This window comes from Anser cygnoides, chromosome 2 (assembly GCF_040182565.1).
Source record: "Anser cygnoides isolate HZ-2024a breed goose chromosome 2, Taihu_goose_T2T_genome, whole genome shotgun sequence".
Lineage (NCBI taxonomy): Eukaryota > Metazoa > Chordata > Aves > Anseriformes > Anatidae > Anser > Anser cygnoides.
The window spans coordinates 91,893,126-91,909,935 of NC_089874.1; positions in this window are offsets into that span (position 1 = coordinate 91,893,126).

A 16,810-nucleotide genomic window follows, 5' to 3' on the forward strand; every position below is an offset into this window, starting at 1 on the left:
GAGAAAAAAAAAGTCCACCCTATCCATTGCTGGACAAAAACACTAAGTACCCCCCCACACATTCTTCTAACACTACGTTCACACTTTCACTGAAGTGGGGATAGTGCTCCAAAATTAGCTATTTAAAATTAAAATTATTGGCAAAATAACATGGTTTTAATTTTTATTTTTTGATTTGAAATTCAATTTTAATTAGCAATGTTGTTAAGCTCATTCCCAGTTATGTCAGACCCAACTGAAGCCTGTTTTATTCACAGACAGCACAGCTGATGACAGCTCCTAGCAACTTTAACAACAGATGCTGCTGGAATTATAACGATGTTTCCAGAAATCAGGAAGGTAACTCTTCCGGTAGCATGGGAGGAAAAGTTCTGATCCAGCTTCTCTATTGATTAAGGCATCATTTCTACATAACCATGGAAGGTAATTTAGTTTATATTCGGGTTATTATATAGCTCATAGGCAAGAAGTATACAAAAGAATCAAAAAAACAATGTCCCCCCCCCCCCCCCCCGCCCCCCCCCCCTTCAAGCACACACTCTCTTGTACAAAATAATATCCAGAATTTCAAAGTAGCAGCACAGTTTTTGAGAAACTTTCAGCCACCTTTGATCACGACAGTGAATATCTCTCTGCTCTGCACCAGAAAGAAGAACTAAAAGGGCAGGAAGTGTTGAGAATGTGTTGTGTAAGTCAGTGCTAGCCACAGTAGTCCTATCTAAGCTTTTCAGAATGAGGAAAGTGTAATGCTATCCTTCTTTGCTGCTTGGTATGAAATGTTCTATCTTTGTCAATGCACATCTTTCTCCCTAGAGAAGTAAAATGGTTTTGTCTAACATTTTTCAGTTTCCTTTTATAGCTGTTTTTGGGGAAGGAAGATTAAATATATAACACTTTTAATAATGAAAAAATATACTTTTACTTTACTGTCTGCCAGACCCTAAATCTTTCCTTGTATATCAGGAATAGCTTCAATTACAGAGGGTAGCATCCACAGCTAAATATTATTCTTGCAATTGTGTTTTCTGATTATTCCAGAAAATTACATTTTTACCCCTCCTCATGGCAAGATAAAAACAAGGACATGCCCTTTTTCTACATTTCGCAACAAACCATTCTTTTTTTGGTATTATTATACCTCCAACCACTCAGATCTTAAAAATTCTAATAATTTTGGATAGAATGCACTAAATATTTAAAATTCATTTTAGTATTATATTTGTAAACTCTACTGTAACTTTTTAAGATGCTTACACTTTTCACTTCGTGTGCACAATGCTTCAGGAAAAATAAAAAATAAAAATAAAAAATTAGCTGTACACAACCCCAGTAATCTAAAACTGACCCAGTTCTTCTCTAAGATGGAAATCTATTTGACTTCCAGTATATTCCAGGATGTTGAAAACAGAAAAGAAAAAAAAAAACAACTGTGGAAATTGCAGATTTATTTTATACCTCCCTAAAGGTATATGCATTCAGAGTTTTATTATTATTATTTTTAATATTATTGTTATTAAATTGAAATATAGACAGTCTTTTATCACTTTATTTTGCAGAATTGAATTCTACTATCACTGTTTTTTTAGAAGATACTTTTAATATATTTATCAAGGTTACACCCACACACACACCATAGATGAGCTACAAATGTTGATTTAAAATTGAACATCAGCTTCATCCTATAAGATGGTATGGTAACAAAAGTCTTTTCTTATCTGACACCAGTAACATTTGACAAAAAAAGAAGAAAACAAAACAAAAAAGACCCAACCTATAAAAAACTGTGATGTTGTGTATTCTTAGAAGACTTATTTTTCTCAATAGTGCCTGTCAGTTCAGTCCTCAGAATCTTTACGGAGTTAAATCTTTACAAAGTTAATTGAATACTGAAGGTGATCATAGCTGAAGTCATCTTCTATGCTATTTAAAAAGTTTGATAGTGTTTCTGATTTTTGTTTATTTATTTATTTATTTATTTTTTTAAGATTTTGAGACATATGCAACCAAAAGGCACTGGATAACAGATATAATTTTACTTATTCTTTCCACAACGTCTTCCAGATCCTCTCTTTGACTTTACAGTTTCACTTGCTTGAGAGAAAGTTGTGTGTAATGAAGTATTGCTTCCTTCAGTTTCTAAACTGTAGCCACCTAGTAGTGTCAAAAATCATACATATTTAACAAAACAGAAATAGGTAGTATACAGTTTTGATAAAACTAGGCTTTCAGAAAGAAAAACAACAACAACAACAAACACACACACAAAACAAACAAACAAACAAACAAAAAACATGCAGATGACAAACCATATTACCTTGCAACTTGTTCTGTATTTATACTGCTTCTTTCGTATCAGCACACTTCAGCAACAAACAGGAGTCTTGACAAGGGTGTCTTGAGACATAAGCTCTTTGGCTTGCTGGAACTCTTGTCCTCATCTGGAGCATTCTCAGTAGTGTAAAATATTTACACAAGGACAGCAGTAACTCAGAAAAATACCTTGATAATTCTTTTGAGATCCTTGATTGTAAAATTCCTTCAGGGCTATTTATTTTATTTTTATAGCTGGAGGAGGAACTGGGGCTGTGTTCAAGACCTGAAGAGAAATGCAGACTACTTTTGTGTCACCTTTTTTAAATTTAGCCCACACTTTCTGGTCCAGACCTTGTTTGTAAGCTCTGTAGACAATGGATGAAGGTTACAAAGAAAGAAAGAATGCTGAGCAGAACATAGAAATAAATTTTCCACTGTTGGTCTGAAAGCCAAAAGTAAGGTGCCCAGTTGTGTGTCATAGACTCTTGATTGCAATGCAACATCAAAATCAGTTATGTGCTATAACCTGCTCATGTGAATAAACCTTAGCTTGGCATGGACAAAATGATGATTTATGGGACCAGGATGATAGACAGAAACAAACAACAACAAACAAGCAACAACAAAAAAACAAACAAACAAACAAAATACAGGGAATCAGGTCAGCAATAGCCATGAGGTAATAATTGTGTATGATTTCACTGCCCAAAATCCACATATTTTTTACTTTTATATATATATATATATATTTAATCAAATGCTTCAGATATGCATCTGGAGTATTTGTTCTTTGATATCTCCTCTAGATACTCTTGAACTTGAAGGTACACTCAGCTTGGAGATGTGAAAACACCATCATGATAGTTCCGCAGGCAGCAAATTAGTATTTATATAAATGTATCTGCCTTCTGAATCAATGCTCTCCCTTTTTAGCAATCTATCTAAATCAAAACTAAGCTCTTTATTTTTCTTAGAGATACTAAAATGCTTCTTCCTGTCCTTATCCTTATTTGCTGTAGAATTTAACATCGATTTTCATTTCTGTCATCAACTATCTGCATTTCATAACACATAATTTATAACCACCTCTATGAAACTCTCAGGTTTTTTTATAACTTACTATATATTTAATATGAGAGAGGCACTTTTACTTCGACTACCATTTCCAATGAGGACATTAAGGTTTTATTATGGGTGTATCTGAATACACTGCGGAAAAGCAGAAAGGCACCAATAAATTATTCAGGTCATTTTAAGTGAATGCCAATAAAATCTTCATATACAACAACGTTCCTTTGGGCATTTAATATTCTACTCATTACTCCAGTGCCAAGCGTTACTTTTTGTATTGTGCATGTGCTTTTCTTCCACATTTTTTGCTAAGGTAAATCCAGGTGTCTTTAATTATCATGAAAGATAATTTGGGGGAAAAAAAATAAAGAAAGAATTAGAAAAAAAATATTTTTTTATTTTTATTTTTTTTTGTCTAAGAATAACAAACAGAAAGCCTTCTTTATAAGAGCTTCATCTCTTCAGAATTCCAAGATTTGAAGTAATTTTTCATGATCCATTAAAATCTTGAGACTTTCCCTCTGTGCTCTCTGTATTTCCTAAATGTATACTTATTTAAGGTCATGATAGCATGGACATTAAATATTGTTTTAAAGTTAGTTTGTTTCACTATAAAACATCAGACACATATTTGTTGATGACCGATGAAAGCTAAATTTTGCATTTCTGAAAAAGTGCAAAGGAGAAATAAGTTAATTATTCAAAGAAGCTGCAATCCTTACTTAAGAATGGATTATTTGGCAGAGTGGCAATGAAGTGTAAAATGTGTACAGTGAATCTAATTTATCGTACAGACATCATCATTACATTTATGGTCTACTCCTTTGAGTTTACTATTCTGCAATGTAGCACAGATACACATAGGTATCCTTGAAGCAGGGTTTTGTGGAGCAGGATTCTACAACTTGCTATATATTCTCAAATTCTCTAGGGCTCTAACAGGTCCATGTTCCCTTCAGAATCTCTGTATGCAAGGCTCTAAATTTAAAGAAGCAAAATTCATACTGGAAAAGTAAAAGTTCAATAAACCTCAAATATTAAGTTTCTAGGGAGCTATACTTAAAATTCTCTGCAATCTTTTGGAGATGCATATTGATAAGAAAGAAAGAAAAAAAAATCTCATACCTACAGATATGCATACACACAAGTTATAAAAATAGGTTTTGACTTCAGAAGCAAAACAAAATAAACATTGATAAATAAAAAAAATGTACAGCATAAATAAAATTCTTAATGACATTTTATTATAGGTTCTCTTATTCTCATTCTCTAAAAACTTGATCTTTTCACTTGTTTGGTAACAAGATTAAATTTTCAAATGCAACCTAGAATACCGAATGCACCTTTTTGGGTGGCCAGCTTCAATGTGTTCTTTAAGATTCAATTATTCCAAAAGTTTTTTTTAAAAAAGTTTCATAGCCTCACATAGAGTTTGATTTTAATTATTAAAGTATATTAAAAAAAAAAAAAAAGTGATAAAGAATAGTGGACCAAGCATCACATGCAATACAAAAGACCCAGAACAGTATTTATGTCTCCACTGAGATCTTACAGATCTTTTCATCATTCAGTAATGGAAATACAGGTCATTCCACTGTCAACAAGTGAAGCAACATTTACATACTACAAGATTAGGCTCTAATTATAATTCAGTGTCAAACTGTGAACACCATGTAGACAAGTGCCACTTCACATTAGAAACACATGTGTTCCTGAAATATTTTTCTATGTCCTGGTTTTCATGATTACCAGGATGGATTGATAATAACTGGTCTGGCTTTTTGCCCCTAAAAAATATTGATGGTTTGCTAAAATAGACTCAGGTTTTGATTCATATATGTTTCTGTCTGTGTTTCTGTTCTTAGTTTTGATTCCTAATGTTCACTCTCCAATCTGAACTGCTTTCTTGGCAGACAAAACTCAAGCCCAGAAAACTGACCTAAACTCAAAAATTCATGTTAAACTTTGGCATTTAGTTATGCAATGAGTGAATATAACCTTGTTGTCTCCCCACCAAACCCTCTACATTTCTGTTTTGTTGTTGTTGTTTTTGACTGGTGGATTGCAGGCAATAAATAAATAAATAAACAAATCTTTCCTGTCTCATAATATATGTTTCTAAGTATTCCTTCTGTCCCTATTAATGGATTTCTCTCCATTGCTAAGAGAGTTTACAATACCTTTTCTTTTACGAATGTTATGCTCCACTTCCTTAATATCTGTTAAGCATTGTAACAGTTCTGATAAAATCAGCATTGTCTCAAGAGGAAAGATATTTATCACTGAGATTCTCTTGGTGGCATTCTATCAGCTGCTCAAATATTGCTCTAACTGTAAAGTGTAGGAGGTAATACACTCAGAAACCCACCCAACACACAAGGCAGTACAGAATTCTCTAGTTAGGAAAAGTCACTTTGTTTTAAATTATAGATATTGGAAAGTTGTTTGAAAAAAACATAATAGAAAATATATTGCACTTATTCTTTTTACATATATTCTTACCAAACATTATACATCTCAGTCCACCTATTTTTTAATGAAATAAATATGAACGCACCATCTAGTGGCCAACATGTTGCCCTTTCCAAATAAGCCTCCCTGATTATTTTGACAGTCACAATACTCTGTTACCATGGAAATGTAGGGGGAAGTATCGCATGACTGGGACACTGGAACAGAGGGCTACAAGCTCTTCAAAAGAGATAGGCAGGGAAGGAGGGGAAGGGGTATGACCCTCTATGTTAGGGAAGGAACTGATTGCAAAGAGATGCCTCTGAGAAACAGCCACAGACAGGTTGAGAGCTTGTGGGTAAAACTTAAGGACAGACCCTGTGGTCAGGGTCTACTACAGGCCACCTGATCAAGGGAAGCCTCTTGATGAGGCCTTCTTGCGTCAACAACAAGAAGCATCACACTCACGCTCTCATCCTAATGACAGTCTTCAATCACCCAGGTGTCAGCGGGAAAAGAAACACAGCAGACTGTAGGTAATCCAGGAGATCCCTAGAGTTCACTGAGGATAACTTTCTGGTCCAGGTATTACACAAACCAAACAGATCAGAAGTGTTACTGGACCTGGTGCTCACCAATGCAGATGAATTCATTAAAGAGGTTAAGATTGGAGACAGTCATGGCTACAGTGACCATGCCCTGGTTGAGTTTGTGAACTTGAGGACTATGGGCCTGGCAAAGAGCAAAGTCAGAACGCTGCACATCTGAAGAGTGAACTTCAAGCTATTTAAATACCTAGTGGATGAGATCCCCTGAAATACTTTCCTGAGGGACAAAGGAGCCGAACAAAGCTGGCAACACTTTAAGGATGTTTTCCTTAAAGCACAAGAACTCTCCATCCCCCTGTGAAAGAAAGCAGGCAGGGAGGGCAGAAAACTGACATGGCTGAGCAAGGACCTGCTGGTCAAACTGAGGTGCAAGAAGGAAATGAACAGGGAGTGGAAGCAGGGACATGTGGCCTGGGAAGAGTACAGGGATGCTGTTTGAATGTGCAGGGATGGGATCAGGAAAGTCAAGGCATGGATGGAACTGAGCTTGGCAAGGGATGCAAAGAATAACAGGAAGGGTCTCTATAGGTACATTGGTCAGAAAAGAAAGGCCAAGGAGAGTGTGCCCCCTCTGATGGATGAGAAGGGTGAACTGAAAACGACAGACATGGAGAAGGCTGAGGTACTCAAGAATTTCTTTGTCTGGCTCTTCACTGACAGTCAGGCTTCCCATGTCACGTTTCCCTGAACATGAAGATGAAGGCTGAGGGAACGAAGTCCATCCCAAGCTGTAAGCGAAGAGCAAGTTCAAGACCACCTGATGAAACTGAACAGGTACAAGTCTATGGGGCCTAATGACATGCATCCCACGGTCCTTAAGGAATTGGCTAATGTAGTTGCCCAGACTCTCTCCATCATATTTGAAAAGTCCTGGCAGTCAGGTGAAGTCTCCAATGACTGGAAAAAGGGGAAACACATTTTTAAAAAGGGTAGAAAGGAAGACATAGGGAACTTCAGACCAGTGAACCTCACCTCTGTGCCTGGGAAGATCATGGAACAGATCCTCCTGAAACCAATGTCTAGGTACATGCAAGACAAGAAGGTGATCCAAGCCATCGTGGTTTCACCAAGGCCAAAGCATGCCTGACCAGTCTGGTGGCCTTCTATGATGGAGTGATGGCATCAGTTGACAAGGGAACACCGAACAATGTCATCTTCCTGGACTTCTGTAAGGCCTTGAACACAATCCCACATGACATCCTGATCTCTAAATTGGAGGGAGATGGATTTGATGGGTGAACCATTCAGAGGATAAGGAATTGGATTGAAGGCTGCACCCAGAGAGTGATGGTCAATGGCTGTATGTCCAGGTGGAGGCTGGTGACGAGTGGCGAGTGGTGTCTTTCGGGGTCTGTCCTGGGACAGGTACTGTTTAATATCTTCATCAACAACACAGACAATAAAATCGAGTGCACCCTCGGCAAGGCTGCAGATGACAGTAAGCTGAGTGGCATAGTTGATACAACAGAAGGAAGAGATGCCATTCAAAGGGACCTGGACAAGCTTGAAAAGTGAGACCACGTGAACCTAATCAGATTCAACAAGTCCAGGTACAAGGTGCTACACATGGGTTGGGGCAATCCCACACAGGAATACAGACCGGGAGGAGAACTCACTGAGAGGCAGCCCTGCAGAGAAGGACTTGGGGGTTCTGGTGGACGAAAAGTTTGACATGAGCCACCAGTGTGCATTTGCAGCAGAGAAGGCCAACTGCATCCTGGGTTACATCAAAAGAAGATTGGCCAGCAAGTCGAGGGAGGTGATTGTCCCCCTCTCCTCTGTCCTTGGGAGTTCCCACTTGGAGTACTACACCCAGATCTGGGGCCCCCAACACAGGAAAGATGTTGATCTGTTAGAACGGGTACAGAGAAGTTCCACAAAGTTGATCAGAGTGCTGGAGCACCTCTTCTATGAAGAAAGGCTGAGGGAGCTGGGGCTGTTCAGCCTAAAGAAGAGAAGGCTCTGGGGTGACCTTATTGCAACTTTTCAGTACTTAAAGGGGACTTACAAAAAAGATGGAGTGCAACTTTTTGCCCTATCAGATAATGACAGGACAAGGAAGAGTGGTTTTAAACTTGCCGAGACTTGCCGAGGCGATCGGCTCCGGGGCAGATGCATTCTGCAGTGGAGCAGGGGATCAAGACAGGCAAGGCTTTTTTTTCAGCATCGAGGCCACTCGAAGCAGCTGTGGGAGCCGCCACGACCCGGCAGCCCTCGCGAGGGAGGCTGACAAGAAGTAGGCAGAGCCAGCAGCGCCCCATCCCTGGCCATTCAAAAGCAGCCCCTAGGGAGCGCGAGCAACCAGGAGTGAACAGGGTGGGTAAATAGGGCGTGGCACGTCAGAAGGGCAGGGTGCGGCAGTTTGCGCAGCAGTGCGCACAGGCAGGGCAAGCAGGGAGGGCCCCTCGCCGTTCTTTTGCAGTGGTCTTTCCCTTCGGTACTTGTAACCTGTCTGTGAGGAACCTGGTCATGGTATCAACCAGGCAGAAAAACATGGCCTCAGCATCTCTTGCGGCCTCTCCAGCCGCAGTCACCGATGTGGCTACTCAGACGGAGGGCTCAGGGAAACACTCAGCTGTCCAGGTCTTGGGCTGCAGGGTGTGCCCAAGTCTTCTGTCGGTATCTGACAGCAGTAGCGAGGGTTATGCCTGTGCCCAGATTGAAGAGCTGCTCAGCCAGGTAGCGGAGCTTTGGGAGGAGGTGAGCAGGCTCAGGAGCATCAGGGAGTCAGAGAGAGAAATTGACTGGTGGAGGTGTACTCTACCCTCTCTGAGACAGACTCACAAGCCTGCCACAGCACAAATGTCTCCTGCTACTCAGAAGACAAAAGTTCCCTCATCCCACCAGGCAGTAGGAGGAGACCTAGGCCAAGGAGGGAAATGGAGGCAGGTTCCTGTTTGGGGTGGTAGGCGAGCCCTGTCCCTGCCCACCTCACCTTCCCATCTACCCTTATATAACAGATACGAGGTTCTAGAACACGACAGTCAGAACAACGAAGTAGACGAAAGCCCATCCCAGCTGGAGAGGATGCCTAAGGCAAGGCAACCTACCCACCACATTGCTACATCTTCTGTCAAAAAAGAAAGAAGGGTTATTGTCATGGGGGACTCCCTTTTGAAAGGGACAGAGGGCCCAATATGCCAACCAGACCTAACCCACAGGGAAGTCTGTTGCCTCCCTGGGGCTCGGGTGAGAGACTTTGCTAAGAAAGTCAAGCGCCTGGTACGACCCACCGACTACTACCCGCTACTGGTCTTTCAGGCTGGTAATGACGAGGTAGCAACGAGAAGTCCGAGAGTGATCAAAACGGACTTTAGGGCTTTGGGGGGACTACTTAAAGGATCAGGGGCACAGGTTGTGTTTGCCTCTGTCCTTCCCATAGGGGGGATCGATGCTGACAAGCAGACTCATCACATTAACACGTGGCTTCGGGACTGGTGCAACCAGCAGAATTTCGGGTTTTTCGATCACGGGAAGGTCTACGTGACACCGGGCCTGCTGGCACCAGATGGGATGCACGTCTCTCAGAGAGGGCTGAGGATTTTTGCTCAGGAGTTGGCAGGGCTGATAGATAGGGCTTTAAACTAGAGTCGAAGGGGGAAGGGGATAAAACCAGGCACACCGGTGATGAGCTAAGGGATGGTGCGCTAGAATCAGAGGGACTGTGTGCTAGTGAGGCCCTTCGGTCAGCCACACAAGGTGCTGCGTGTGGGGAGGCACATTTGAAGTGCTTCTACACAAATGCATGCAGTATGAGGAATAAAATGGATGAGCTAGAAGTCTTGGCCCAGTCCCGCACCTATGACATCACTGGGATAAGTGAAACCTGGTGGGATGAGTCCTGTGGCTGGTGTGTTGCAATTGATGGTTACAGGCTCTTCAAGAGGGACAGGCAGGGCAGGCGAGGTGGCGGGGTGGCAATGTATGTGAAGCATGGGCTGGACTGTGTGGAACTTCAGGTTGGCGATGGCAAAGTCGAGAGCCTCTGGGTAAGGATTAGGGGACGAACAAATACAGGGGATGTCGTTGGGGGAGTCTATTACAGATCACCTGGCCAGGATGACAACGCCGTTGAATTATTCTTTGCAGAACTAAGACATGCCTTGAGATCAACTCCCCTTGTCCTTATGGAGGATTTCAACTTGACAGACGTCAACTGGGATCATCACACGGCTGACACGAGCAAGTCCAGGAGGTTCATAAAGCACCTAGATGATAACTTCTTGGTTCAGGTGCTAAGAGAGCCAACTAGGAAAGGTGCCCTCCTAGATTTGTTGCTGGAGAACAGAGAGGGTCTTGTGGGAGACGTGGCAATTGGCAGCCATCTCGGTCATAGTGACCATGAAGTGGTTGAGTTTAGAATTTATGGTGACAGAAGGAAAACTGTCACCAAAACTTCAGCCCTGGATATGGGGAAAACAGACTTCAAGCTGCTCAGGGAACTAGTCAGCAAGGTCCCCTGGGAAACTGCTTTTGAAGGCATTGGCATCCATCAGTGCTGGTCAGTCTTTAAGCACTGCCTCCTAAAAGCACAAGATCAGGCGATTCCAAAATATCGGAAGTCAGGCAAGCGGGGCAGAAGGCCGGCCTGGCTGACCAGGGATCTTCTACTGGAGCTTAGGCAAAAAAAGAAAGTGTACGGCTGCTGGAAGGAGGGTCAGGTGACGAGGAAGGAATACAGGGATGCTGTTCGTGTTTGTAGGGAGAAAATTCGTGTGGCCAAAGCCCAACTAGAGTTGAAGCTGGCCATGTCTGTGGGAGACAATAAAAAAGTTTTTTTTAGATATGTGAAAAGAAAAAGGAGAACCAAAGAAAACATGGGTCCGCTACTAGGTCTCCTCACAGACAATGACACAGGCAAAGCAGAGACATTTAACACCTTCTTTGCCTCTGTCTTCAACACTGATGATGGGCTTCGGGACCCAGGGTACCCTGAGCCAGAGGACCGTGACGGTGGGAATGACAAACTCCCAACCGACCCTGAACGTGTGCGGGATTTGCTGTTCCACCTGATCCATACAAGTCCATGGGTCCGGATAGAATTCATCCCAGGGTGCTTAAAGAGCTGGCTGACGTCATCGCGGGACCTCTCTCAATTATTTTTCAATGATCTTGGGAATCTGGAGAGGTCCCATTGGACTGGAAGCTGGCAAATGTTGTGCCAATTTTCAAGAAGGGTAAGAAAGAAGACCCTAGCAATTACAGGCCTGTCAGTCTCACATCAGTGCCTGGTAAAATTATGGAGAGGATGATCCTTGAAGTTATTGAAGGGCACCTGGGGAACAATGCAGTCATTGGTCCCAGCCAACATGGGTTCATGAGGGGTAGGTCCTGCCTAACAAATTTGATTTCTTTTTATGATAAGATCACCCACCTAGTCAATCAAGGGAAACCAGCTGATGTGATCTTTTTGGACTTCAGCAAAGCTTTTGACACGGTTTCCCACAGGATCCTACTAGACAAAATGTCCACCATACAGCTAAACAAAAACATCATACGATGGGTGAGCAATTGGCTGACGGGCAGGGCTCAAAGGGTTGTGGTAAATGGGGCCACATCTGGCTGGCGGATGGTCACTAGTGGGGTCCCTCAAGGCTCCATTTTAGGGCCAGTCCTCTTCAATGTTTTTATAAATGATTTGGGTGTAGGACTAGAAGGTGTTTCGAGCAAATTTGGCGACGACACCAAACTTGGAGGAGTTTTAGACTCGGATGAGGGTGGAAAGGCCTTGCAGAGAGATCTGGACAGATTAGAGAGCTGGGCGATCACCAACTACATGAAGTTTAACAAAAGCAAGTGCCGGGTCCTGCACCTGGGACGGGGCAACCCTGGCTATACGTACAGACTGCGTGACGAGACGCTGGAGAGCAGCCCCGCAGAGAGGGATCTGGGGGTTGTGGTTGACAGCAAGTTGAATATGAGCCAGCAGTGTGCCCTGGCAGCCAGGAGGGCCAACTATATCCTGGGGTGCATCAAGCACGGCATTGCTAGTCGGTTGAGGGAAGTGATTGTCCCACTCTACTCTGCGCTGGTGCGGCCTCACCTCGAGTACTGTGTGCAGTTCTGGGCACCACAGTACAAAAAGGACATTAAACTGGTGGAGAGTGTCCAGAAGAGGGCAATGAGGATGGTGAAGGGCCTAGAAGGGAAGACATATGAGGAGCGGCTGAGGTCACTGGGCCTGTTCAGCCTGGAAAAGAGGAGGCTGAGGGGGGACCTCATCGCAGTCTACAACTTCCTTGCAAGGGGGAGTGGAGAGGCAGGTGACCTATTCTCTGTAAACACTAGTGATAGGACTCGCAGGAACGGTGTTAAGGTGAGGTAGAGGAGGTTTAGGCTAAACATCAGGAAGAGGTTCTTCACCAAGAGGGTGGTCGCACACTGGAACAGGCTCCCCAAGGAAGTAGTCACTGCACCAAGCCTGTCTGAATTTAAGAAGAGATTAGACTGTGCACTTAGTCACATGGTCTAAACTTTTGGGCAGACCTGTGCAGTGCCAGGAGTTGGACTTGATGATCCTTATGGGTCCCTTCCAACTCAGGATATTATATGATTCTATGATTCTAAACTAAAAGAAAGGAAATTTAGATTAGAGGTTAGGAGGAAATTCTTCACTCAAAGGGTGGTGAGGCACTGGAACAGGTTGCCCAGAGAAGTTGTTGGTACCCCATCCCTGGTGGTGTTTAGGACCAGGTTGGACAAGGCCCTGGACAACCTGATCTAGTGGGTGACTTCCCTGCTCATGGCAGGGGGTTTGGAACTAGGTGATCGCCATTATATGATTCTATGATTCTTATAGACACAGCATATTAAGAATGTTTATTAAAAAAAAAAAAAAAAAGACTAAATACTACATGGGGAACTGTGATCCCACGACAACTGGAGGGATAAAATACTTCATCTAATCAGCTTTTCTTCAAGATACATAGGAACTGTGAGGTTAGAGGAGAGTTCTACAACAGGCTTATAAAACAGGTACTTATTTCATTTTTCAAATATCAATCTTCCTTCCATACTGGGCCAAAAGAAGACTTTATAAATGATATAAGAGATGATTGCCACTAATTGGACCTAATTCTGAGGACATTTTTACTGCTTTATATTTCTGTGTGGTATTTCATCTGCAGGGAAAGTACTCCTGATTACCACAAATATCACTGTAATAAGAATGTTTCTATACAGATCTTCACTCACTTTTTGTTAAAGTGGCAGGAGACATAGCTCTGAAGTCCATGTCTCTTTTTTTTTTTTCTTTTTTTTCTTTTCCCTGCTCAAAACAAACAAACAAAAAATTACTTTACAACTTAACACAAGATTCGAATCACTAATCTCTAATTGCAATTTATAATGTTTCTCAGGTGTAGGTAAGTTGTTTGTGAACCCCACATGTGTTTTCACATCAAATCTGTGACCCCTTTGAAGCTTCTTGTCAATGTTGACTTTTCTTTATGTGGAAGAAAAGTCCCTTACTCTTACAAAGATATGCTTTAAAACCCCTCCCCACCCTCTCTTTTTTCAATAGGTTATTTTTTCTTTGTATTTCTCAAAAATGTTACATTATTAAACACCATGACTCCTGAGGTGTGTGATCAGTCCCATATTTTTCATTGTTCATTCAAAGAAGACCCTGAAAGCTCAGAAAGCCGATTCAGCATGTACACTAAGTACTCAGATGATCAAAATAGCAACTTACCAATGCAAATGTTAGTAGAACAGTGATCAAAGTTACCCACACAACTCTTGTCTTCCTTTTCTAGGCCTTCAGAATTCTTTACCATTAAAAAAAGCTTTCATGATTTTTTTCCTTGTATCTTTACGTATACCATTTTTAGCTTATAATACAGAAAGGTAACAGGAACAGCATAATTGCTAGAATCAAAAGAGAACACACCTAATACTGCACTGCTCAGTCAAGTGGGTGAACAAATGAAGATAGATAATGATGAAATAATTTTATCACAGTGCTGATTTCATTTTAACACTCCAGTTAGTATTTTACAAAAGCTTACAGTGTTTCTGTAAAAAACAGAAACTATAATATCATAATATTGCAACAAATTAACCAGGCATCATCATCATCTGATGACACCATTAGGTATCTCTGAAAACTGCCTATAGACTGCTCATGTGGGACCAAAAAAATAAAAATAAAAAAAGGAAAGGACATAGTCACTAGATTCTTGGTCCTTAGACTCATCTCAGAAATATATCTAGTGATAAAGCAATAAAATAAGAACTGTTGTGTTTGACAGCTAAGAACATCTACTACTACATGTAATACCACTACAAGTGCTACTACTACTACTAAGTACTACTACATGCAGATGAGAAGGATTCTCTTGGCTTGGACTGGCATATGCTTTGTTGGGTTAGAAACAGGCTGGATAGCCAGGCCTAAAGAGTTTTGGTGAATGGAGTTAAATCCAGTTGGAGGCCGGTCACTAGTGGAGTCCCCCAGGGCTCAGTGCTGGGGCCGGTCCTCTTTAATATCTTTATCGATGATCTGGATGAGGGGATCGAGTGCACCCTCACTAAGTTTGCAGATGACACCAAGTTAGGTGCGTGTGTCGATCTGCTCGAGGGAAGGAAGGCTCTGCAGGAGGATCTGGATAGGCTGGACCGATGGGCTGAGGCCAACTGTATGAAGTTCAACAAGGCCAAGTGCCGGGTTCTGCATCTGGGGCACAACAACCTCAACCAGCGCTAAAGGCTGAGAGATGAGTTGGAAAGCTGCCTGGCAGAGAAGGACCTGGGAGTACTGGTTGATAGTCGGCTGAATATGAGCCAGCAGTGTGCTCAGGTGGCCAAGAAGGCCAACAGCATCCTGGCTTGCATAAGAAGCAGCGTGGCCAGCAGGTCTAGGGAAGTGATTGTCCCCCTGTACTCGGCTCTGGTGAGGCCGCACCTCGAGTACTGTGTTCAGTTCTGGGCCCCTCACTACAAGACAGACATGGAGGTGCTCGAGAGAGTCCAGAGAAGGGCAACGAAGCTGGTGCTGGGTCTGGAGAACAAGTCTTAATGAGGAGCGGCTGAGGGAGCTGGGATTGTTCAGCCTGGAGAAGAGGAGGCTCAGGGGCGCCCTCATCGCTCTCTACAGGTACCTTAAAGGAGGCTGTAGCGAGGTGAGGATTGGTCTATTCTCCCACGTGCCTGGTGACAGGACGAGGGGGAATGGGCTAAAGTTGCGCCAGGGGAGGTTTAGGTTGGATGCTAGGAAGAATTTGTTTATCAAAAGGGTTGTTAGGCATTGGAATAGGCTGCCCAGGGAAGTGGTTGTCACCATCCCTGGAGGTCTTTAAGAGACGTTTAGATGTTGAGCTTAGTGATATGGTTTAGTGGAGGACTTGTTAGTGTTAGGTCAGAGGTTGGACTCGGAGATCTTGGAGGGCTCTTCCAACCTAGATGATTCTGTGATTCTGTGATTAAGATGCTGATTCCCTGATTGGATGGGAATGAAAATAACAGGTAACAGGCTTCCTGTATGACTTTTGAGGCACTGTTTTGCGGTTTATATTTTGGTTAGAATAGAGCAAGTAGTCTCAATTCCTATTTAGAGCCTCTTGGTGTTACCATAATTAATGTATTAAAAACAGGCATGTTTACTTAGTCAGAATTAGGCTAAGTAAATTTTTTTTTTTTTTTTTTGCAAAGAAGAAAACTAATTGTAGGTAATACTCACTTGGTTAAAAGATTACAAACAATATTATACATATTAACTCACTTATCTGGTTGAGCAACCAAGAAAAGGGGTACTAGCAAATAGTACTTAGTGCATATGCTGTTTCTAAAACACAACAAGAACGAAATTACTGGAAATTCAGTTATTTTGAGGCATCTCATTCATACACAGTGAGTTCAGTGGTCATTATAATGTTGGAACTCACAGAGAAATATCTGGGATTATGAAGTTTGTTTTTTTTCTAAGTAGTTTCAAATGAAAATAAAAAGATGACTTTTCAATAATTTAAATAGTTATTATTGCAGTTGGCAAATTTAAGTGTTTGACAAGACTTTGATGATATATGCTTATCATTATTAGTAATCATAGCCATGTTGCAAAGTCTCTACCAAAGAAAAAGTTACTTTAATTGTCCTAAGCCAGCATACAAACACAGAAACAAAAAAGAAATTCTCAACTAATGACTAGGAGTAACAGATAAGCACACTCACCACTCTTTTTTCTAGAGTTTGTTCACTGTGGACAGATATTATAAAGGAGTTTGTTGCATTTTCTCATCTGGAGACCAGAGCTTTCTAGTCTAATTCTGATACAAATTGTTAAAGATAAACTGTGATTCCTATTCTGTAAACTCTCTTTCTGTCTTTCTAAAATATCCCAGCTGGCACTGGATTTCCTTGAATTCATA